This window comes from Elephas maximus, chromosome 11 (genome assembly GCF_024166365.1).
Source record: "Elephas maximus indicus isolate mEleMax1 chromosome 11, mEleMax1 primary haplotype, whole genome shotgun sequence".
NCBI classification, from domain to species: domain Eukaryota; kingdom Metazoa; phylum Chordata; class Mammalia; order Proboscidea; family Elephantidae; genus Elephas; species Elephas maximus.
In genome coordinates this window covers 48,646,365-48,670,975 of record NC_064829.1, presented here as the reverse complement: position 1 = coordinate 48,670,975, position 24,611 = coordinate 48,646,365, and positions in this window count along the sequence as shown.

The window sequence follows — 24,611 nt, the reverse complement described above, 5'->3', positions numbered from 1 at the left end:
ATTTTCTCATTCCACAGGTGTATTCTATTTGATTCCTGTGTATCCCATCTGGAGAGGTACATGTGTATAGTCACTGTTTATGCTGTTGAAAAAAGGTATTTGCAACGAAGAAGTTGGTCTTGCAAAATTCTGTCATGTGATCTCTAGTGTTGTTTCTATCACCAAAGCCATATTTTCCAGCTACTGATCCTTCTTCTTTGTTTCCAGTTTTCACATTCCAATCACAAGTAATTATCAGTGCATCCTGATTGCATGTTTGATCAATTTCAGACTGCAGAAGTTGGTAAAAATCTTTAATTTCCTCATGTTTTTTATTAGTGTTTAGTACATAATTTTAATAATAGTTGTATTAACTGGTCTTCCCTGTAGACATATGGACATTATTCTATCACTGACAGAATTGTACTTCAGGATATATCTTGAAATGTTCTTTTTGACAATGAATGCAATGCCATTCCTCTTCAATTTGTCATTCCCATGATAGTAGACCATATGATTGTCTGATTCAAAACAGCCAACTTCAGTCCTTTTCAGCTCACTTATCCCTAGAATATCGATCTTTACACATTCCATTTCATTTTTGACTACTTCCAATTTTCCTAGATTCATACTTCATACATTCCATGTTCTGACTATTAATGGAAATTTGCAGCTGTTTCTTCTCATTTTAAGTCATACAACATCAGCAAATAAAAGTCCCGAAAGGTTTACTCTGTCATTAAGGCCAACTCTACTTTGAGAAGGCAGCTCTTCCTCAGTCATATTTTGAGCGCATTCCAACCTGAGGGGCTCGTCTTCCAACACTATATCAGATAATGGTCTGCTGCTATTCAAAATGCTTTCACGGCCCAATTTTTCAGAAGCAGACTGCCAGGACCTTCTTCTTAGTCAGTCTTAGTCTGGAAACTGGTGAAACCTGTCCACCATGGGTGACTCTGCCAGTATTCAAAATGCTGGTGGCATAACTTCCAGCAACACACAAGTCACCACAGTATAGCAAACTGACAGTTGCCACATGTGGTATTTTATATATATATATAAACAAAACCAAACCCAGTGCCTTTGAGTCAATTCCTACTCATAGCGATCCTATAGGACAGAGTAGAAATGCCCCATAGGGTTTCTAACGAGTGCATATAGATACTATTTTTATGCTGATAGCTCTTTTCTTCTGGGTTTGTTTTCCTCCTGCCCCCTCCCTCTGTGTGACACCCTCAAACCCTGCTATGCCAATTCTTTTCCACATGTCACTGTAAAAAAAATTAGCTTAACTTACCAGAACATGTTGGAAGGGGAGGGCATGGCTGGCAAACAAACATAGAAGTGCGTGTTATTTGCATAAAAATATAGTGTGTATAAACACATATATAAATATACAAACATACATATATACATATATGTCTGTGTATATATATATATATATATGAACCTTTGCCATCTAGTTGATTCCTACTCATAGCAACTTCATAGCTTTTCCAAGATTGTAAATCTCTATGGAAGCAGACTGTCACGTCTTTCTCCAGGGGAGCAGCTGGTGATTTCAAACCACCAGGCTTTTGATTAACAGGTGAATGCTTTGACCACTTTGCCAACCTGACTCTCTCTCTATATATACATAAATATATCAGAACAATTAAGAAAATTTTATTAAAAGACGTACAATTATGCTCATTTCCTTAATAAAATATTCATTAGCTGAAACAGGAAAGATAGTTGCCTTTAAGATATAATTATATAATTAGCTTCATGGAGAAAGTAGAAGTAGAACTACCACAAATAGAAGGAGAAAATAAAGCTCATACAAATCATGAAGAAAGGGTGAGAGATGTGGAGGAGAGATTCAGAAGACTCTACTAAATGATTGGTAGGAATTTAAGAAAGTAAGAAAAAAATTGGAGGAAAAGCCATAGCTATGTAACTGTCTAGAACCAAATATAAGTTGGGTCAGTAAAACTAAGTGTTTGGGGGCAGGCAAAGCAATGGGAAGTTGTCTAAACAGGTGCTTGATGTAAATGGTCAAATGCCGCTCTACTAAGCAAAAGGCTAGCAATTCAAACCCACCCAGAGACACCCAAGAAGAAAAGCCTGGTGATCTGCTTCTGCAAGGTCACATCCATGAAAACCCTATGGAACAGAGTTCTACTTTGTATAATAGATGAGCTCACCATGAGTTGGAATCAACTCAATGGCAACTGGTAGGCAAATAGGAATAAAGAAAAAGAGCTGAAGAATTAAATTCCCAATAATAACAGAGCAAATTTTGAGCACGTGCCTAGATAAAAAAGTAAGAGCACAAAACAAAAGGTCTTGTAACAATACAGCATTATCTCGCATGCAAACTGAGCAGAGCAAGCTCGTGTTAAGACACCACTGGAAGATATGACTACTTAGTGAAAATAAATTGGACATTGATAACAAATATCCTTTTAAAAACATTTAGTTGTATTATATTCCTGGGTATAAGATTATATAGGAGGTACTACTATTTTGTCTCCCACATGCATTGTCAGTTTGTCTAACTGTGGGGGATTGCATGTTGCCATGATGCTAGAAGCTGTGCCACCAGTATTCAAATACCAGCAGGGTCACCCATGGCAGACAGGTTTCAGCTGAGTTTCCAGACTAAGACAGACTAGGAAGAAAGACCTGGCGGTCTACTTCTGAAAGAAATTGCCCAGTGAAAACTTTATGAATAGCATCGAACCATTGTCTGATATAGCACCAGAAGATGAGCCCCTCGGGTTGGAAGATACTCAAAATACAACTGGGGAAGAGCTGCCTCCTCAAAGTAGAGTCAACCTTAAGGATATGGATGAAGTCCAGCTTTTGGGACTTTCATTTGATGATGTGGCATGACTAAAAATGAGAAGAAATAGCTGTAAACATACATCAATAATCAGCTAAAAATGAAACGGAAAGCAAAAACATCAATATTCTAGGCACTTGTGAGCTGAAATGGACTGGTATTGGCCATTTTGATTTGGACAGTCATATGGTATACTGTGATGGGAATGACAAAATGAAGAGGAATGGCATTGCATTCATTGTCAAAAAGAACATTTCAAGATCTACCCTGAAGTACAATGCTGTCAGCTATAGGATAATATCCATACTCCTACAAGGAAGACCAATTAATATGACCATTATTCAAATTTATGCACCAACCACTAAGGCCAAAGATAAAGAAATTGAAGATATTTACCAACTTCTGCAGTCTGAAATTGATCAAACATGTAATCAGGATGCACTGATAATTACTGGTGATTGGAATGTGAAAGTTGGAAACAAAGAAGAAGGGTTGGTAGCTGGAAAATATGGCCTTGGTGATAGAAATGATGCCAGAGATTGAATGACATAATTTTGCAAGACCAATTATTTCTTCATGGCAGTTACCTTTTTTAACCAACATAAACAGAGGCTAAACACACGGACCTTGCCAGATGGAATACACAGGAATCAAATCAACTACATCTGTGGAAAGAGATGATGGGAAAGCTCAATAGCATCAGTCAGAACAAGGCCAGAGGTGACTGGATATCAGACCATCAATTTCTCATATGCAAGTTCAAGTTAAAACTTAAGAAAATTAGAGCAAGTCTATATAGGGTAGCTATGAGTTGGAATCGACTCAATGCCACTGGGTTTGTTTTTTTTTTTTTTTGGTTTATCAGAGACAAAGTATGACCTTGAGTATATCACACCAGAATTTAGAAACCATGGCCAAAGACCAGATAAGTTGTGGAATGACATCAGGGAAAAAAGCAAGAGATAATTAAAAAGACAGGAAAGAAAGAAAAGACCTAAATGGGTGTCAGTAGAGACTCTGAAACTTGCTGTTGAACGCCGAGTAGCTAAACAAAAAGGAAAAAAAGATGAAGTAAAATTGCTGAACAGAAGATTTCAAAGAGCAGCTCGAGAAGACAAAATAAAGTATTATGATGACATGTGTAAAGACTGGGAGATAGAAAACCAAAAGAGAAGAACATGTTCAGCATTTCTCAAGCTGAAAAACTGAAGACAAAAATCAAGCCTCAAGTTGCAACACTGGAGGATTCTACGGGGAAAATATATACAATGCAGGAAATATCAAAAGAAGATGGAAAGAATACACAAAGTCACTATACCAAAAATAATTTGGTCGATGTGAAGGTAGCATATGATCAGGAACTGATGCTACTGAAGGAAAAAGTTCAAACTGCACTAAAAAAAAAGGCCCTGGCAAAAAACAAGGCTCTGGGAATTGAAGGAATACCACCTGAGATGTTTCAACAAATGGATGCAGCACTGGAAGTGCTCACTCGTCTATGCCAAGAAATTTGGAGGGCACCTACCTAGCCAACCTACTGGAAGAGATCTATATTTATGCCTATCCCCAAGTAGGTGATTCAACCGAATGTGGCAATTATAGAACAATATCATTAATATTACATTCAAGCAAAATTTTGCTAAAAGTCATTCAAAATTGGCTGTAGTAGAATATTGAGAGGGAACTGCCAGAAATGCAACCCAAATTTAGAAGAGGACTTGGAACAAGGGATATCATTGCTGATGTCAGATCTACCCTGGCTGAAAACAGAGAATACCAGAAAAATGTTTACCTGTATTTTATTGATTATGCTCAGGCATTCAACTGTGTGGATCATAACAAATTATGGATAACATTGTGGAGAACGTGAATTCTGGAACACTTAATTCTGCCCGTGGGAAACCTGTACATGGATCAAGAGGCAGTTGTTCAGACAGAACAAGGGGATACTGCATGGTTTAAAGTCAGGAAAGGTGTGCATTAGGGTTGTATCCTTTCACCATACCTATTCAATCTGTGGAAACACTGGTGGCATAGTGGTTAAGAGATACAGCTGCTAACAATAAAGGTCAGTGGTTCAAATCTACCAGGTGCTCCTTGGAAACTGTATGGGGGCAGTTCTACTCATTCCTATAGGGTTGCTATGAGTCAGAATTGGCTCGACTGCAGTCGGTATTCAGGCAGTGGGTACTCCATCTGTATGCTGAGCAAATAATCCAAGAATCTTGACTGTGTGAAGAAGAGTGGTATCAGGATTGGAGGAAGACTCTTTAATAACCTGCATTATGCAGACGACACAACCTTGCTTGCTGAAAGTGAAGAAGACTTGAAGTACTTAATGATGAAGATCAAAGACCACAGCCTTCAGTATGGATTACCCCTCAACATAAAGAAAACAAAAATCCTCACAACTGGACCAATAAGCAACATCATGATAAACGGAGAAAAGATTGAGGTTGTCAAGGATTTTATTTTACTTGGATCCACATTCAATACCCATGGAAGCAGTACTCAAAAGTCAAAAGATGCATTGCATTGGGCAAATAGGCTGCAAGAGATCTCTTTAAAGTGTGAAAAACCAAAGATGTCACCTTAAGGACTAAGGTGCTCCTGGCCCAAGCCATGGTGTTTTCAATTGCCTCATATGCATGCGAAAGCTGGACAATGAATAAGGACGACTGAAGAACTGATGCCTTTGACTTATGGTGTCGGTGAAGAGTATTGAATATACCATGGACTGCCAAAAGAACAAACAAATCTGTCTTGGAAGGAGTACAACTTGAATGCTCCTTAGAAGCAAGGATGGTGAGACTATGTCTCACATACTTTGGGCATGTTATCAGCAGGGATCAGTCCTTGGAGAAGGACATCATGCTTGGTAAAGTAGAGGGTCATCAAAAAAGAGGAAGACCCTCAATGAGATGGATTGACAGTGGCTGCAACAATGGGCTCAAGCACAGCAACAATTATGAAGATGGGACAGGTCTGGGCAGTGTTTCATTCTGTTGTGCACAGGGTCGCTATAAGTTGGAATCAACTGGATGGCACCTAACAGCAATGACAACAGCACTATGTTCTCATTAAAAAAAAAAAAAACTTTTGACATTTTTCTTACCTCAATTCTGACCTTTAACCTAGCGTCAGTCCTGCATCCTTTGTTTAAAATCTTCTGTGAGTCAGTGTCCGGAGCAAATGCTGCTCAATTCCTATGCACAATGTCAAGTACCCAAACTCTAGCCTGTCTGACAAGCCATGATCTACATTTGTTTAAGAGCAAAAGTCACACAATGATCGTGACTCTTAAAATTAAAAATTGATGGTAATGTTTAAATAAACAAACAAAATAGCCAACACTTGAGAGTAAATGAACATCAAAATTTATGAGGAAACAGTAATGAAATTTTATGTTTTTGGTGAACTATTTAAAAAACACTTGGCATACAGCCAAAATTGCACATAGAAAAAAATGCTCTTAAGTGTTTGTATTACTAAAATAGAAAATAAAAAGTGTTAAATAATCATTACAGGCTGTTTCTCTTTAATGCATAAAAAAGAATTCTTAAGAAAATTGAAATTACCTTAAAAAAAGGAATTCAGAAAAATTGGAATTCAGAACAACAGTAAAATTAATCATCTTTAAGCGATAGTTTTTTGAAAGAAAATCAAAGAAACTCCTGAAATTTAATCTATTTAAAAACTTATATAATTAGAACTAAACAGGACAGATAAAGAACTTTTTTTTTTAATGAAATTGCAAATGCTATGTGTGATGATATGCTAATTACTATGCACTTCTCTTTATCAAATAAAAATGAATGAGGAAGAAATTAAATTTTAAAGCACTATTCCAATCAAACCTTCTAAGTCCCATGATTTTACTGCCAAATTATGTTAAACTTTGAATGAGCATGTACTACATATGGTATATAAACTATTAATCACATTAAATAATGGAAAGGGTTAGATTAATTCTGAAAAGCAAGCTAGGTAGGTTTTAAAACTGACAAAATAGCCCCAAAACAACAACAGTGGAACAATCTCTTTTTGGAAAACAGTTTAAAGAAAAAGAATAAATAATTTAAAAGAAAATACAATCCAGTGGTAGATAAAATTGTGCGCCAGATGGGTCATGCAGGGTTTATCACAAGAAACCAGTGTAAGAACTGTATTATTATAGATTTGTTATAATGCATGTTTTAATGGCATAGTCATATCACTTATTATTAATCTATCCTTATAGTAATAGCCAATACCAAGTGGTTAATATATGTTATAAAAATATATTAAGCATTTTAAATAGATTCAGTTAACTCTTAAAAACGCCCAATGAAATAAATAATATTATCATGCTCATTTTACAGAAGAAGAAAATGAAGGTTAGAGAAGGGATGTAATTTTTTTTTTTTCACTCAGGGTGTGAATGACTGTACCAGGTTCCATCCTAGGCCTACTCCAGGGCCCACACTTGCAAAGGGTGTGTCATAATACTTTCCAGCAAATATCACAAAGGTGTTTGATATAATATGTATTCATACAAAATAATAAGGAGCCCTAGTGGCACAGAGGTTAAGACCTCAGCTGCCAACCAAAAGCTCACAGTTTGAATCCACCAGCCAATCCTTGGAAACTCTATGGACAGTTCTACTCTGTCCTGTAGGGTCACTATGAGTTGGAATCGACTCGATGGCAGCGCTTTTTTTTTTTTTTGTATATATAATAAAAGCACAAAAAATTGAAAAATATTGACAAGATAATATATTACAAATATCTATCTTGCAAAGCAGCCACCAATTAAAATGAATAGGAAAATCTGTAAAATACCTAGGTAAAAATAAAGAACATCGAAGAGATGTATGTGATCATGGTATTTGTTTAATATTATTTTTCAAAGTTCTCGTTTTGCAATGAGATGATTGGCTGAGAATAAGATATTCGGGCCTGCCTGAAATTTCTTCCAGGGCACAAGAAAGAATTAGTCTCAAATAATGGCTTGGTCTGGCAGTGAAGGACAGGATGAAGTTGTTTTCCACAAGCTTCTATGAAATTTTACACAACAGTTCCATGTGTGGGAGATACTGAGAGTTTCACTCCAAATGTCAGTCCAAACCTTATGCCGTTAAAATGTTCTAGGAACCAAAAGTGTTCTGATATGTTACTGGTACTTTATGATCACATAAAGTTCAAGCCCTTAAATGTTCGAGATCATTTTACATCTATTATTTCATTTGATTTATATAGTAACTGATGGTATGACTACAAATACATTTATTTTGGTGGATTAAAGAACTGGTAAGTCAAGTGGTCTACCCAAGGTGAAGAACAGGTAATGTGGGGTAGGTCCACTACCACTAATAACTAGTTTTCATTTGCTAGCACTCTACAGAGTGCTTTCTATGCCATATTCCCTCAACTTTCCAATCAAGTATCCAGAATCTCATCTCCCACCCAGGCTTTTCCAATATTACCACATTTTCTTCTGTTTCTTTCTCTCTCTTCCTCTTTGTCTTTCTCTCTCTTCTCCCTCCCTCCCTCTCCCTCTCTCTTCTCTTCCTCCCTCTCTTTTTTCCTCCTTTCTTCACTTCTTTTCTTTTTTCCTCCTTTCCTTTCTTCCTTCTTTCTTCTCTGCCTTTCTTTCAGTTCAACATTCAATTTCCTTTATTGTTTGAGTTACCTCTTTATTTGTCTGGATAGAACTGGGAATGTCAGTTCTCAACATGGCTGTGGAAAACAAAATAAATAAATAAATAAATAAATACATAATGTTATAACAACAATAATACCAGTTTAAATGATACATTTAATAATAATAATGAGTTAATATTTATTCAGTGCGAACTGCATATGCATAACAGAATGTACGCTCTGTGAGGGCAGGGGCTTTGCTGTGTTCAGTCCTGAATCCCTGGTGTCTAGGTTAGTAATTGGCTCAAGTGGAAACAATATATAAGATATATGAGCAAATGAACGTCAGCATTGTGCTAACAATTTTATGCAGAGTATCTCATTTAATTCTTAAAACATTTCTGAGAGGTTATTTATTACTATCCCCATACTACAGATATTCTAAGCTAAATAAATTGCCCAAGGTGACAGAGACCTTGTAAAAGCCAGAAGAGGAATTCAAGCTCCCACCCATCTTAGTGCATAAGTTTAATCACCAGACAAGTTTGTCCTTGTTTACTTAAAGCTTGGATTGGCAAGTGGACTTCATATTTTAAAACACCTCACTATCTGATTGCCTTTTCTATAAACATTTGTGATTTATCTGTACCTGTCTCTGCCCTTGTGATTGGTATCAGTCCTACTGTTGTCAATTGACATTAACTGTAAGCCTCCTGGCCTGTCTTGCCCAAGGTAGCCTCTCACCAGGGTAAGAGGGCAATACAAGGCTGTGAGAGTAGAACAGAAACTACCTTAGCTACCAAGGTCTTTGTCAGTGGTTTGTGTCTTTGCTTGTCTTTTATGGCATGCTCTCTGCACCCTGGGATCAGGATCAGGTATACTTCTTGGTTTTTATTTCCTGGGGATGACTTTGGCCTGGGATTCTACTGCCAACTGTCCATTTGCCTACATCTGATTCTAAAAATACCCTCTTGCCATCAAGTGGATTCCTACTCATAGTGATCATACAGGACAGAGTAGAACTGCCCCATAGGGTTTCCAAGGAGTGGCTGGTGGATTCGAACTGCTGACCTTTTGATGAGCAGCCGAACACTTCACCACTTTCTAAAACCAAAAACCAAACCTGTTGCCATCGAGTCGATTCCTAGCATCCCTTAATTCTCCTTTGTCTTCTCAGACTCTGAATTCCTGCAGCTCTGATCTTGGCATTTGGGAACAAGCCATCTCTTTCCTGTTTAACTCTTCTGTCCATTCAACTTGCTGTTGTAGGCACTTGCACACAACAGTCACCTTTTCTGCTCCCCAAGACTTTTACTTTTGTCATTAGCATTCCCACTGCTAAAATCTTCCACTTCAGTGCCCCCATGAGTGGAAGGATATTATCAGAATGCTGGCTGGTGATTAAGATGTAAACCTGATCCCACATCAAGGTGAATGTTATATATTAAATATATTTCCAGGGGGCTTCCAGTGACCATGCCCATTTTTCTGTTTCTCTGCTTTCCACACTATGTCTGTCTCATTCCTTCCCAAAGAGCCATAGTTTCTGTCCTTTTCAGTCTTAAAAAAACAAAAAACATACACACCCATGGCCAAACTCATTGTGACCCTATGGGATGAGTAGAACTGCCACATAGAGTTTCCAAGGCGAAGCTGGTTGATTTGAACCTCCAACCTTTTGGTTAGCAGTGATAGCTTTTAACCACTACACCACCAGAGCTCCATTTGCTCTGTGGGGAGTTCGCCCTTATACATCCAAGGCATGTACAAGTAAAGTAAAACAGAGACCCACAGATTGTTCATAAATTGACTGTCTATTAGCAAAATTATCTTGGAAATGTTCACTTTTCCTAATGCTTCAATTGCTTGTTGTACATGACAGGCATTTGCACTGTGAGACCACAGTATCTTGAACAGATGGTACAACACCATTCTTGGTCATGAGGGATAGTTTCCTAACAAAAGAGGTTTTATTCTCCCCTGTATTTCTCTTTCATATTACAGGCATTTTTTTTCTTATTCTTCCTTTTTGTTTTTTTCTTGGACAGCAAATATTGCCTTGGCCGCAGCCTTATGGCATTTTGTTCATGGATCAGCGTTAGCTCAGAACTAATAATAAATCTCTTTTCATTCCCCCCACTGGAATGGATTAGGGTTATGGCTTTGGAAAGTAAGTCATACCAGCTGGGTTATCTCTGTTGTCTGTGCCTCTGGTGGCAGGATGTCATCAAGAGGATGCATTTATGAATCCCAGAGTTGTTATCCAGATTTTTTTTCCAACCCAGGCTATGCCGTGTAATACCATGGAGCAGGTGTATTTCTCTAGATAACAGTGATTAAGGAAAAGGAAGCTTCAGCCACAACCTCTGAGGTTGAATGAGCTTGAATAGAATTAAGCATGGAACATGTTTCATGCTTAAGATCCCTCAAAGAGCTTTAGCATAATGAGTTCAGCATCGATACTCCAGGGACCATGTAGCAAATAAAGTAGTTGTCCTACATTTGGAAATATATTACATGTAACTGTTGATTTTAGAAAGTATTTTCAGAATATAATTTACTTTAAAAGAGGGATTATCTTCTGAGGCCCTCTAGTTAACTGCTTTTAGACAAGTATTGAGGAATTTATTAATATCACCAATACAGATTATGAAGATTAAAACCATATCCATGTAAGGATATAGTCAGCTGATCTCTAAAAAGCCCATGTGTACCACCAGCAATGGGAGCCAGAATTTCTAAGCCTTTACTAAAGAAAACTGCACTTCAGACCTTACAGACCAGCTGTGTTGCTAGTTTTTTAACTTAATGAATTTACTCACAACATGGAGGTAGCAGCAATGATCGTTTGCATGATTTTAAATAATCATAGTATAGCTAGAAGAGATTTTGTTATCATCTAGCCCACTGAGACTCTTAGGAGTTAAGTGACAAAGAAATCCAACTACTATTTTATGGCACTGGGTGAATAAGCAAAATCCTCTGACCTCCCTGACACTGGTTCCTCCAAGAACTCTGGGCTTCAGCCCTCTTTCCTCTAAGTTCTCTCTTCTTTCTGTCCCTTTTCTCTCCTCCCCTATCTCTGCTACTTAGTGATATTTTTCAAATTAAAACCAAATGTAAAGAATGAGGGAAAATGGTACATTCCTTTAAATTGGAAAAATAAATTTGGAACGTCATTGTGTGCCATCGAGTTGATTCCGACTCAAAACGACCCTATAGAACAGAGTAGAACTGCCCCACAGGGTCTCCAAGGAGCAGCTAGTAGATTCAAACTGCCTACCTTTTTGGTTAGCAGCCTGAGCTCTTAACCACTTCACCACCAGGGAGCAAAAATTAATTAAGGATTTTTGTTGCTTTGAAGATTAAAGAATGAGTCAATTGATAACTTGGTTTAAAGTTTCCACTTACTATTATGTGTCTTGTATGAGCATGACCTAATGCAGTATACTTGTGGTCTAAATAGTCATGCATTTGGATACTAACCTAAAATTTGTGGTTTGAATCTACCCAGAGGCACCTCAGAAGAATGCTTTGTCAATCTACTTCTGAAAGGTCAAAACCATTGAAAACCCTGTGGAGCACAGTTCTACTCTGAAACATATGGGTCCAAACAAATCAATTCCATGGCAACTGGTTTGATATATTATACTACATTTATATATTATAAGCCAGTCACAGTAGCAGCTAAGAGGAACTGTAGAAATATTTATTACATTCCAAATTAAATCACTTCTTGAACTTAGGCAATATCTGGAATAGTGGTAGTTGAGACATCATAAAGATGAATAAGCATAGTTATCTTGATACAGCAGAGGTACTTCTGATAACCCAAAACAATATATCTTGTGTTATTAATTCCTATTTGACTTTGTAATGACTGATAAAAAAAAATAGAATATTTTAATTGCAGATTTGCCTTTTCCATGATGTTTTCCTTGGGCAAATAATGAAATTAGTTTGCATTAGATGAGTAAACAATAAGGACCACAGGGCAGCCTCAGTCAGGCATTATATTTTTCTTGTAGATAAAATTCACATGCATAAATGGGAATTGATAATGCACAAATAAATGAGACTTACGTGTTAAGAACATGCTCCGGAAAAGCACATTTTTAGAATGGGGAGATAGAGGGGAAGGAAGGAGAAAAGCCAGGGACAATGAAAGTTGTCAGCAGCTCCTTCATCTACCTGGAAAGACTTCATGAAGTTAGAAAAGAAACGGGAGTTTTCATCTATTTGACTGCTGTTCCCTTCTGTCATTGAATGATAAAGTCAAGTCCTACACAAACATGACTTTTGATAAGGTTGAAAACCAGAGGATCTGAGAACCTTTGTATTATCAGGTTTTGCTGCTGCCAGCAGCCTACGATGTGAGCTCTAATTCAGCAGTTGGATATCCTGCAGTGTGTGCTCCTGGGAGAAATGGCAGTCACCAAACATCTCATAATTAAAATGCAAAAGCCTGGTAGAGTAGTCTGGGACGGCAGAAGAAAGGCAAATAGGTAGCTAGAAAAGATTTTATCGGAAGAATTAAAAAAGGGAATATGACAGAATGCCAGCTCGGATTTTCCTACTGTGTGACACAGGGTGCCTGAGTTTGCAAAATGAAAAGATCAGATAAGATATCCTGAAATTTCTCATTTCCAGTCCTATGTGTGAATTGAGCTATTCACTCATTTATAATGGTTCCTATAACTGCCTTTACTCCTCTATTTCCTATAAAATTGAGCTACAAACACCTGTCCTACCAATTAAAAAAAAAAAAAAGGTAATGCAAGCACTTCCCATTCTCCCAGCATCCCAAGCCAGAAAGCTTGAAAAATCATTATTAAGCACTTCCTATTCCTTCTTAAATGCTTCCACAATGTTCAATTGATGTAGCCATCTAAGTTAAGAGCTACCTAAGATCGGTGGGAATATTTTATAAGAGAGAGAAAAATAATTTTAAAAAGACTTAGAATTCAAATTTCTCTTCCCTCACCACACAGCTCTGCTTATTTATTTTTCTGTCATATTCTCATTCTCTCAATTTTTTCCATTAACTAAGATATGTTAAGAATTGGGTTCTGCCAAATTGATGTTTTCCTGTAGCAACCCTAAGAATTTTCTTAATTTTATTTTTTTTGTGTGTGTACATTATCCAATGCAGAATATTCTTATTTTACTTCCTATCTACTAACCATGGACTATCTGAAATTTCATCCCATTAAATTTCATCTCTGGAAAATGAACATCTTGATTAAAGAAGCTGATTCTGGCAAAATCCATACATGCACAGCAGAAACTGATGTGACCAAAAGATTCAGTTCATCCCACTCAATATGTCTCCTTGGCAGCAATTACAGGCTATCTCCATTTCACAGCCAAAATGTGCCTTGTTCTGCCAATTGGGGACAGGCCATAGAGTAATGGAAAGAGAACTGGGAACGGAGACAAGAGAGCTGGGTTCTAATCCAGCTCTACGTACTAAAAAAAAAAAAAAAAAAGAAACTAGCTTGGGGATTTCTGAGTAAGTTACTGAATCTCATTTAGTCTCAGTTTCCTCACCTGTAAAATAATGCTAATAATACTTGCCTTACCTATTTCATATAATATATGTATTTGCATATAGAGAAGTGCTAGATAAAATCCTGTAATTACCACTTTTAATGCAAATAGCAAATCTGTAGCTTGGGCATGTTATTGAAATACCCTGAGTTAATTATCATTTTTCTCTATTCATCAAACCATGAATCTAATAAACATGGAGAGAAAAGACTTTATGTGAGTATCCTTGATGCTTGACAAAATGAGAAAAAAAAATGAATTAGAAAATATTAGTTTTAAAATACTAGGTGCTGACGCAGAGACCAGATTCAAAACCTATTTTCCACTTTTCTGCTAGAAATGCCTGACCTGCCAGAATTGGCTTCGGCCAAGATTTCAAAAGCTCCCCAAATAGTAATTACTATAGTAAAAATAATTAGGCTACAAGGAAAACAAGTAGGAGGGATCCAGATTTTTCTACCTTTCAGCAGATGAGGAAGGGATGTTGTAAGGAATACTGTTGGGGGATCTACAAGGTAACCGAAAATTTAATATTGATCATTGGGTCTCTAATAAAGCAAATAAAGGTGCATTGAGCATAATACTATGCAAAAATTATTCTGCCAAGTACTATGCTAAATGCAAAGGCTGTAAAAGTTGAACTGGGCATTTAAAATGCTTACAACTGAGATGGGGAGACAGAAACGTATGCATTTCGAAAAGTTAACTAGTAACAGAAGGTGGCAAGTTCAAAAGCCCTAACAATGAAATGCAAGTGAAGAGATCTTGTGTCTGGTGTCATTTCTGACACAAATTTGTATTAAAAATGCAGAATCTGTATGAGCTTGGACTAGTCTGTTCACTTCTTTCTAACATACTTGCCTCATCTAATTAATTCTGTAAGTGTATGATTCTACTTGATAAATTCCATATAAGTTTTCTTGCTAGTATTAATATTGATTGTTGGAAGAGATGGTGGTGAAGTTAAGAAAGGCCTCATAGGGAAAATAACTTCTCAGCCATCGCTTAAAAGATGAGTAGCATAAATGTAGACAGAGAGGAGTTGGGAGAATATTCTGGAGTAAAGGGCTGCCATATGAAAATACACACTCTTGGGGATATTGAAGGCATATTCTGGAAACAATGGGCGTTCTACCAAATGCAAATGCTTCATTCTTTCAAAAGAGAGAGAGTTTTGAAATTAATTTGGGACCAGAAATCAGAGACTTTGCATGGCCACTCTGGAGCTTGGACTTTCCACTGCACACAATGGGGAGGCACTGACAATTACTGAACTCTTTGAAGTCTGCTAAACTTATATACCCCCCAGACTCCCCAGTGCCATCGAAAATTCAACATGCATTCATACGCCTACTGCTTCCAAACCTTTGTCTTCAACTTATACTTTTCCTGAAATACAATATTTCAGAGTTGAGCTTTCAATTGCTTACTAAATATTAGCTCACCTATCAGGATTTCAATAGACACTAAATTTAATTGTTTTTAAACAAAATTTAGGCTTTTATTGTTGAGTTGAATGAATTCACAGGGAAGTCCATGACATTCATGTTTGGGTCTTGAAGAAAGAGAACAGATTGGATGGATGGAGAAAATAATATGAGCAAAGGAATGGAGACATGGAATTTCACATTATTTTAAATGAATGATGAGTTGTTATGGTGTCCAAGGATGTTCTAGAAATGTTCATATGACTGAAGAAAATGAATAAAAATATATCTAGACAACACACAGGCTATAGTTGCTGACAGAATATAAGTGGTAGCCAAAAAAGGAGAAAACAGATGACTTCAAGATGTGAAACTTGGGTGCTGGGATCTTAAGGATTCTAGTTTCAGGTTTCAAAGAAGAAGACTTTGAGGAAAAGGCAGAGTCTTGTCCCTCCAGGATAGCTGGCCTTAGGCACTGGATTATTGCAAAAGTGGATTTTAATATATGTAAATTATAAAATAATAATACATGGTATTACATTTTTCATAAAGGAAGAGTTTATTTAGCTTATGATAGTTACAGTATTCTTTCCACAGTATAATCTCGTCAAAGATTAGGTCATTAAGAACATTCTACTTTGGCTGTAGATGGAACAAAGAAACAAAAGAATACAGTGACTTATTAAAAAAAAAAAAAACCTATAATCTGGAAGACACACTCTTTTTGAAAATTAATTTTATGTTCCCCTCCATCTTTCCCGTATTTCCTCTCTGTAGTTGTTTTGCTTCTTCTGCTTTCCTCCCTAGACAAGTAATTTATAATAAAAATACATTTTTTTTTTTATTTATTAACTGGCCTTCCCTCTGACTACTGTGTCCCCTCCTTCTTACATATATCAGTTTCTTTTGCTTCGTTTTTTACCTCTACCATTAGTTTGTGTCAAACAATATCAAGAAACCTGTGAAAATCAATACTTAATAAGTTAGGGTAATAGTGTCAATTTCCCATCATCTGCTTTAATGTACATGGGTTGTCTGGCATTCCTCATCACTCACTAAACCCATCTTTTGATCAGTTAGATATAACTTAATATATAGTTAATCCTTTCCTGAGTGACCTCAAATTTCACTGCACCAATGTCAGGTCTGCTGGACCAGCTATTTTTGGCAATTGAGAAGATAAGAAAGATAACGACAAAAGCAAAATCTACACTCATCTTTAGTAGTCATACTTATACTGTATAGAGTCTGTGGCTGTGAAAGTTAACATTTTGGCCAATATGAAAGGCACAATAACATGGGCCTATAAGTCTTAGGTTATTTCTTCAATTTACTGTATTATCAGGTGTGGGTATTTGCCCAAATGTGAATTGCCATGTTCATTGTTTCACCAACATATAGAAAGAAATTGGACATGCAGTTTCTGACATTGAGAACTTCAGTGATGGAAATAATGTTTTAGAAAAAATGTTCAAATAGATTCCAGTGTTTCATAAAGTATTTTCTCCATTCACTTTACATTTGCCAGGATCACTCTACAATATATGAGGAAAGCTATTTATATTTTCCAACATATTTGTTTTAATGTATATAGGCTAACATCTTTTAATTTCAATGACTCCTTCTTTATATGATTGTAAAATTAGGATATACTCACTATATATAGAGCAACAAAAATGATCAAGTTTACTTTTGCTGCTATATCATGTTTATATTACAAATATATATATAATGATAAAACAATTTTATCTTCACTTAAACTCAACATACTATAAATATTTCCATATGTTATTAAAAATAATAATAAAAGATTTCTGGTTTTTGCAAGGTGACACAAAAAAATAAATTAAAAATCCCCTTGAGAAACATCTAAAATTATAATTATAATGACTCATTAGTTATATATAATATATTTATATATTACATAAAAAAATTACATAGTGTACATATATAATTATATATGATATGTAATATATAATTGCATGTAAATAAGTAATATAATTATGTCACATATAAATTATATATAAAAAATTTTATATGTAGTCATACATAATTGCTCATTAATTATAATAGCATAACCAAAAATAATAATGAATTGCTGAGATTATATGGAAAATAAAATTGAAAAAAAATTCCCAGATACCAGAATCAAAGACAGTAAGACCTTGAGATGATTTTTCAGTTAATATGAAATAATGCACAAGAGAATATTTACCAGAAGCAAAAGTCAAGACATTACAAACAGAACTATTAGCATGCCAATACTTAATATAATAAAGCTATCTGATAAAAAGATAGTAAGACAAAAATATTAATATGTTAATGATATAAAATAATAAATTAAAATGCTAAATGGTATGAAGAAAACTTTTATGGAGGAAAACTCAATCCATATATAAAAAAGCAAATTAGACTTATCTGAAGAAAGAACAACACATGGGAAAATAAGTCCAAAAAACGATCAGAATTTAGTACAGAGCAAAATAAAGATGAATAATTTGAAAGATATGTTAAAGGACATAAACATTAGAATAGATGATCTTCCATATGTTCAAAATGAATTTCAGATAGACAGAATAGGGAAAATATGAGAGAGATAATAGCCAAAGAGATGGTGACTAAGAATTTTGCAGAAATGTTGAAAGCCAGAAATGCTAAACTAAGATTAATTACCAAAGGACAGCAATTAAAGTGGTAGTTGACTTATCAAAAGTATCAACGAAGACCAAAGCTCAATGAACTATTACCTATATAAAATATTCAAAAAAGACAGCAAATTAATGACATATTATTTAATAGTTCCACTTCACATTAAGTATTCTTATATACACCTTAATAGTACTTCCAACTGAAATTTTTTTCTGATTATCTCAGTAAGTATAAATAAAATATTAATTTTATGTTTATGTGTTACGTATTATTATAAACACAATTTGTGAATTCTCTTTTTATTTATAATTATTGACATGTCCAACAATTGAACTGTTGAAAACAAGTATTTATAGAAGCTACTGAGTTCCAGAGAGGTGACAGAATTTACGCATTGTAATATTTTAATCTATTAAGATGTATAAAAGGTCAAAAATGTATGCTCAAGTATAAATACACTTCATACCACTAATTACGAAAATATTTGTAACATATGCCAAAGGAGATTATCAATAATAGCCTCATTGACAGTTTTCAAGAATCACTTGATACTGGTATATTTGTTGTCTGGAGTGATCATGTATAAATGACTCAAACATGACTTTTGCGATGTTCATTCAGATAGAACAAAGATGGAAGGTGGCCATCTGGGATCTTGAAAAAATTCTAGCTCATTACTCTGTTATTGCCACATGACTAAGCAACAAGAAAACCTACTTCCTATCATAATCAAGTCAAGTGAAAGGGTGATTAAAAAAGAAAAAAAAAAGCTGATGAAAAGTAGGGGGTTCTTACCAAAACGAAAGACTGATATCTCACTTCCAGTTGAATGATTACTGAGCTACAGAATCCTCACGTGCTAGTGTTACAACAGGATCTGGTTTTCATTAGTGAGAGAGTTCCCAAGACCCTGAACATCCTGGTGGAGGAAGTTAGAAAGTCTGGTCCCTGATGTTACTGGAGTAGGTTCTCACAGCAAGGCAAACAGAGGCGGTTGACGTGGAAGCAGCTGAACTTCCACTTATCATAAGGCATCACGCAGTAGTCTTGATTGAGCCTTCCAAGAAAGGTCCTGTTGAGTCAACACCCCACTCTCTAAAAAAATGTGTGGGATAAAATTAGAGAAGAAGCTAGAAATACTGCAAGAAAAATCTTTCCTAGGAAAGTAGTCAAGAAAGTGACTACATCAGAAACTATGCAGTACAGGATTTGGGTTATTGTGTGAACAATACCAGAGAAATGCATGAAAGCATTTATGAAAATAAATAAATAAAAGAATCAAGTCAGCATTTGGATATGTACTGAGAAATAAGAATTTTACAGACAAATTATAGATATAAGGAATAACAACTAAATAAATATTTTAAACCATTACTTCTCCTCTCCTCTCTCTCTCTCACACAGAAGCAGCAGAAATGGCAAGAAGAAAGAGGTTGAGTTGAACAAACGCCAAGGCACATCTTCCCTTCTCCCTTTTTCTCCAACTTAATTACACTGTAGATTTTAGCTTGGATCAATTTTTAATTTCTCTTCTTTATGTAATAAAATTAATCAATATAAAGTGACCATACTGTGTAATTTAAAATATTTTGCCTTAATTCAACTTTGCCTGATATTAGTAATAAGATGTCTATTTTTAATATTTCCTGCATTCCTTTATTTTTTCTTGAGAGCTAATATAATGTTCTGCTGACTTGCCTGGTGCCTGTTGTCCCTTCTTTCTCTCTAATTTCTTCTATTTGTAATGAAAATGTCTAGCTTGTGCCTGTCTGTTGCAACATTGCATTTTGGAACAAGATGACTTGTATTCTAGATTTCACAGGTGAAGAAGAATTTTTGTAATTTGGACTTGGAGTTGATTTAAGACTTTTGCTACGATATGATGGGTTGGATGTGTTTTACATGTGGCACGAATATGAATTTTAGGGAACCAAAGGATTGAGTGTCATGGATTGAATTGTGTCCTCCAAAAATATATGTCAACTCGGATAGGTCATGATACTCAGCTATTGTGTGGTTGTCTTCCATTTTGTGATTGATATAATTTTCCTGCATGTTGTAAATCCTAATTTCTGCCTGTGGTTAATAAGGCAAGACTGGATTAGGTTAAAGAGGATTAGGGTGGGATGTAACCTCTTTGCTCATGTCACATCCATGATCCAAAGTAAAGGGAATTTTCCTGGGGATGGCTTGCACCACTTTTTATCTTACAGGGGATAAAAGGGAAGGGAGCAGAGCAGAGAGTGGGGGACCTCATACCATCAAGAAAGCAGCACCTGGAGCAGAGTACATTATTTGGACCTGGAGTCCTGCATGGAGAAGCTCCTAGTCTCCAGGAAGATTGATGACAAAAACCTAACTCCAGAGTTAACAGAGAGAGAAAGACTTCCCTGGGAGCTGGTGCCTGAATTTGGACTTGTATCCTACTAGACTGTGAAAGAATAAACTTCTCTTTGTTAAAGCCATCCACTAGTCATATTTCTCTTAAAGCAGCACTAGATAACTAAGACAGAGGCTGAAGGTCTTCCCGTGTACAGAGGAGGCAAATTGGGGCAATTTCATTTCTTGTCCATTACGGAGAAATTCCACATTAACAGTTTTCATTATCTCATCTGTTCTATCTGTATACTTTCCCTAATTGAAGCAAATAATATTCTTTTCTGTTTTGGCGAACAAAAGGCTGTAATCTACAAAGTCAAAATAGCTTTCTATATAGTCCCCAGAATTTATGCATGAAATATTTACTACACAGGAGAGGATATATTTGGATGATTCAATCTGGTATATCACATGGTGTAGTTATCAGGCATTGAAATAACCCAGATGTCAAAAACTTTGGATTACAAAACCTCTAGAAGAAGGAAAACAAGAAGAAAGAAAAGAATTTTGGATATACAGGTAATATGGAACCACAGAGATAATTATGACCATATTACATAACTTAAACAGTGCTGGGAGTTACCAAAATGATCTAATCATGCTGATTTGTATACAGCTGATTCTGTTGTAGAACCCAAGAGATGGTATATGATTAATAGTAACTCTGTGCCTCTTCTACATAGCATTTTGCTTGTCTCCTTATAATCCTTATCATTTTGTGTTTAAAACTCCTTTGGAGGACTCAAGTTCCCTTCTCTCATCAAAGACTAGGTGTGGTATTGCAACTGGTCATGATTAAAGATATTCTAAGTGAATGTTTGACTAAACAAACCTGGTGCAGATAGATTAGCCTCTCTTCCTTCCACTGGATCAGAAACGGCTGGAAATACTCTGTTGCACAGGATGGGGCCCAGACAGCTAGCTCCTTGCCTTCTCCCAACACTTTTTGTGACACTTTATCTCCTGGAGGCTTGGAGTTTTTTCCCCATGGGAGAAGGCCTGCCACAGCTGTATCCTTTTATTTTCTCCCCAAGTTGTCTCCCCCACATCCCCAAACTAAACACAGTTTTTCATTTTTTTTTTTTTAATTCTCCCTTACAAGTTAGGTTTAAACTTAGAAAAATAGAAATATCAAAGTAGCCACAAAGAAGGCTAACAATCCTATACTTCAAAAGAAAAAAAAAAAAAAGATAAACATAAAGATTCAGTAAAAACAGATTCAACCACAATGAAAAAGAGGAACATACGATTTACAAAGAAAAACTTCTCAGCACAAAAAAAGTGGAAAAATGAAACTGTCAACAACACACAAAACAGGCATCAAAATGACAACACTAAACTCATTCCTATCTATAATCAGGCTGAATGTAAATGGACTAAATGCACCAGTAAAGAGACAGAGAGTTGCAGAGTGCATAAAAAAAACATGATCAAGCCATATGTTGCCTACAAGAGGTGCACCTTAGACTTAAAGACATAAACAAACTAAAATTCAAAGGATGGAAAAAAATATATCAAACAATCAAAAAAGAAGAGCAGGAGTGTATATACTAATTTATGACAAAACAGACTTTAAACTTAAAACTACCACAAAGGATAAGGAAGGACACTATATAATGATTAAAGGAAAATATACCAAGAAGATATAACCATATTAAATATTTATGCACCCAACAATAGGGCTTCAAGATACGTAAACTCTAACAGCATTGAAAAGTGAGGTAGACAGCTCCACAATAATAGTAGAAGACTTCAACACACCACTTTCAGTGAAGGTCACAACAACCAGAAAGATGCTAAAAAAAGACATGGAAGAGATAAATGCCACAATTAACCAACTTGGCCTCATAGACATATACAGAACACTCCACCCAACAGCAACCAAGTGTACTTTCTTTTCCAATACACATGGAACATTCTCTAGAATAGACCACATATTAGACCATAAAGCAAGGCTTAACAGAATCCAAAACACTGAAATAATACAAAGCATCTTCTCTGACCATAAGGCCATAAAAGTAGAAGTCAATAACAGAAAAAGCAGGGAAAAAAAATTCAAACACTTGGAAACTGAACAATAACCTGCTCAGAAATGACTGGGTTATAGAAGACATCCAGGGTGGAATAAAGAAATTCCTAGAATCCAATGAGAATGAAAACACTTCCTATCCCTTTGGAACACAGTGAAAGCAGTGCTCAGAGGTCAATTTATACCAATAAATGAACACATCCAAAAAGACAAAAGGGCCAGAATCAAAGAATTATCCCTTCCACTTCAACAAATAGAAAGAGAGCAACAAAAGAAAACTTCAGGCACCAGAAGAAAGAAAATAATAAAAATTAGAGCAGAATTAAATGAAATAGAAAACAGAAAAACAATTGAAAGAGTTAAGAAGACCAAAACCTGGTTCTTTGAAAAGATTAACAAAATTGAAAACCATTGCCCAGACTGACAAAAGAAAAACACGAGAGGAAGCAACTAACCCAAATAAGAAAAGAGGTGGGTGATATCACATCAGACCCAACTAAAATTAAAAGAATCATAACAGAGTACTATGAAAAGTTGTACTCTAACAAATTTGAAAACCTAGAAGAAATGGATGAATTCCTAGAAACATACTACCTACCTAAACTAACACAAGCAGAAGTAGAACAACTAAAAAAAAACACAACAAAAGGAGAGATTGAAAAGGTAATCAAATAACTCCCGACAACAGCAACGAAAAAAGCCCTGGCCCTGACGGTTTCACTGCAGAGTTCTACCAAACATTCAGAGAAGAGTTAACACCGCTACTACTGAAGGTATTTCAGAGCATAGAAAAGGATGGAATACTCCCAAACTAATTCTATGAAGCCAGCATAACCTTGATACCAAAATCAGGTAAATACTCCACAAAAAAAAAGAAAATTATGGGCCAATATCCCTTATAAACTTAGATGCAAAAATCCTCAACAAAATTCTAGCCAATAGAACTCAACAACACATCAGAAAAATAATTCACCATGACCAAGTGGGATTTATACCAGGTATGCAGGGATGGTTCAACATTAGAAAAACAATCAAAATAATCCATCACACAAATAAAACAAAAGAAAGGAACCACATTATCTTATCAATTGATGCAAAAAAAGTATCTGACAAAGTCCAGCACCCATTCATGATAAAAACCTTCAACAAAAAAGGAATAAAAGGAAAATTCCTAAACATTATAAAGGGCATTTATAAAAAGCCAACAGCCAACTTCTTCCTAAATCTTAGAGACTGAAACCATTCCCAATGAGAACAGGAACCAGACAAGGATGCCCTTTATCACCACTCTTATTCAACATTGTGCTGGAGGTCCTAACTAGAGCTGTAAGGCTAGATAAAGAAATAAAGACCATCCAAATTGGCAAAGAAGAAGAAAAGTATCTGTTTGCAGATGACATGATCTTATACACAGAAAAAACTAAAGAATCCTTAAGAAAACTGATGAAACTAATAGAAGAGTTCAACAGAATTTCAGGATACAAGATGAACATACATAAATCAGTTAGATTCCCCGTCATCAACAGAGAATGACTAAAAGGAAATCACCAAAACAATACCATTTACAATAGCCCCTAAGAAGATAAAGTACTTAGAAATAAATCTAACCAGAGATATAAAAGACCTATACAAAGAAAACCACAAGACACTACTGCAAGAAATAAAAAAAGACCTTCATAAGTGGAAAAATATACCTTGCTCATGGATAGGAAGACACAACATTGTAAAAAATGTCTATTCTGTCCCAAATGATCTATAGATAGAATGCAATCCACATCCAAATACCACTGACATTTTTTAATGAGATGGAGAGACAAATCACCAACTTCATATGGAAGGGAAAGAGACCCCAGGTAAGTAAAGCATTACTGAAAAAGAAGAACAAAGTGGGAGACCTCACACTACCTGACTTTAGAACATATTATACCACCATGGTAGTCAAAACAGCCTGGTACTGGTACAACAACAAATACATAGACCAATGGAACAGAGTTGAGAATCCAGACATAAATCCACCCACATATGAGCACTGATGTTTGACAAAGGTCCAAAGTCTGTTAAATGGGGAAAAGACATTCTTTTTAACAAATGGTACTGGCATAACTAGATATCCATCTGCGAAAAAATGAAACAAGACCCATACCTCACA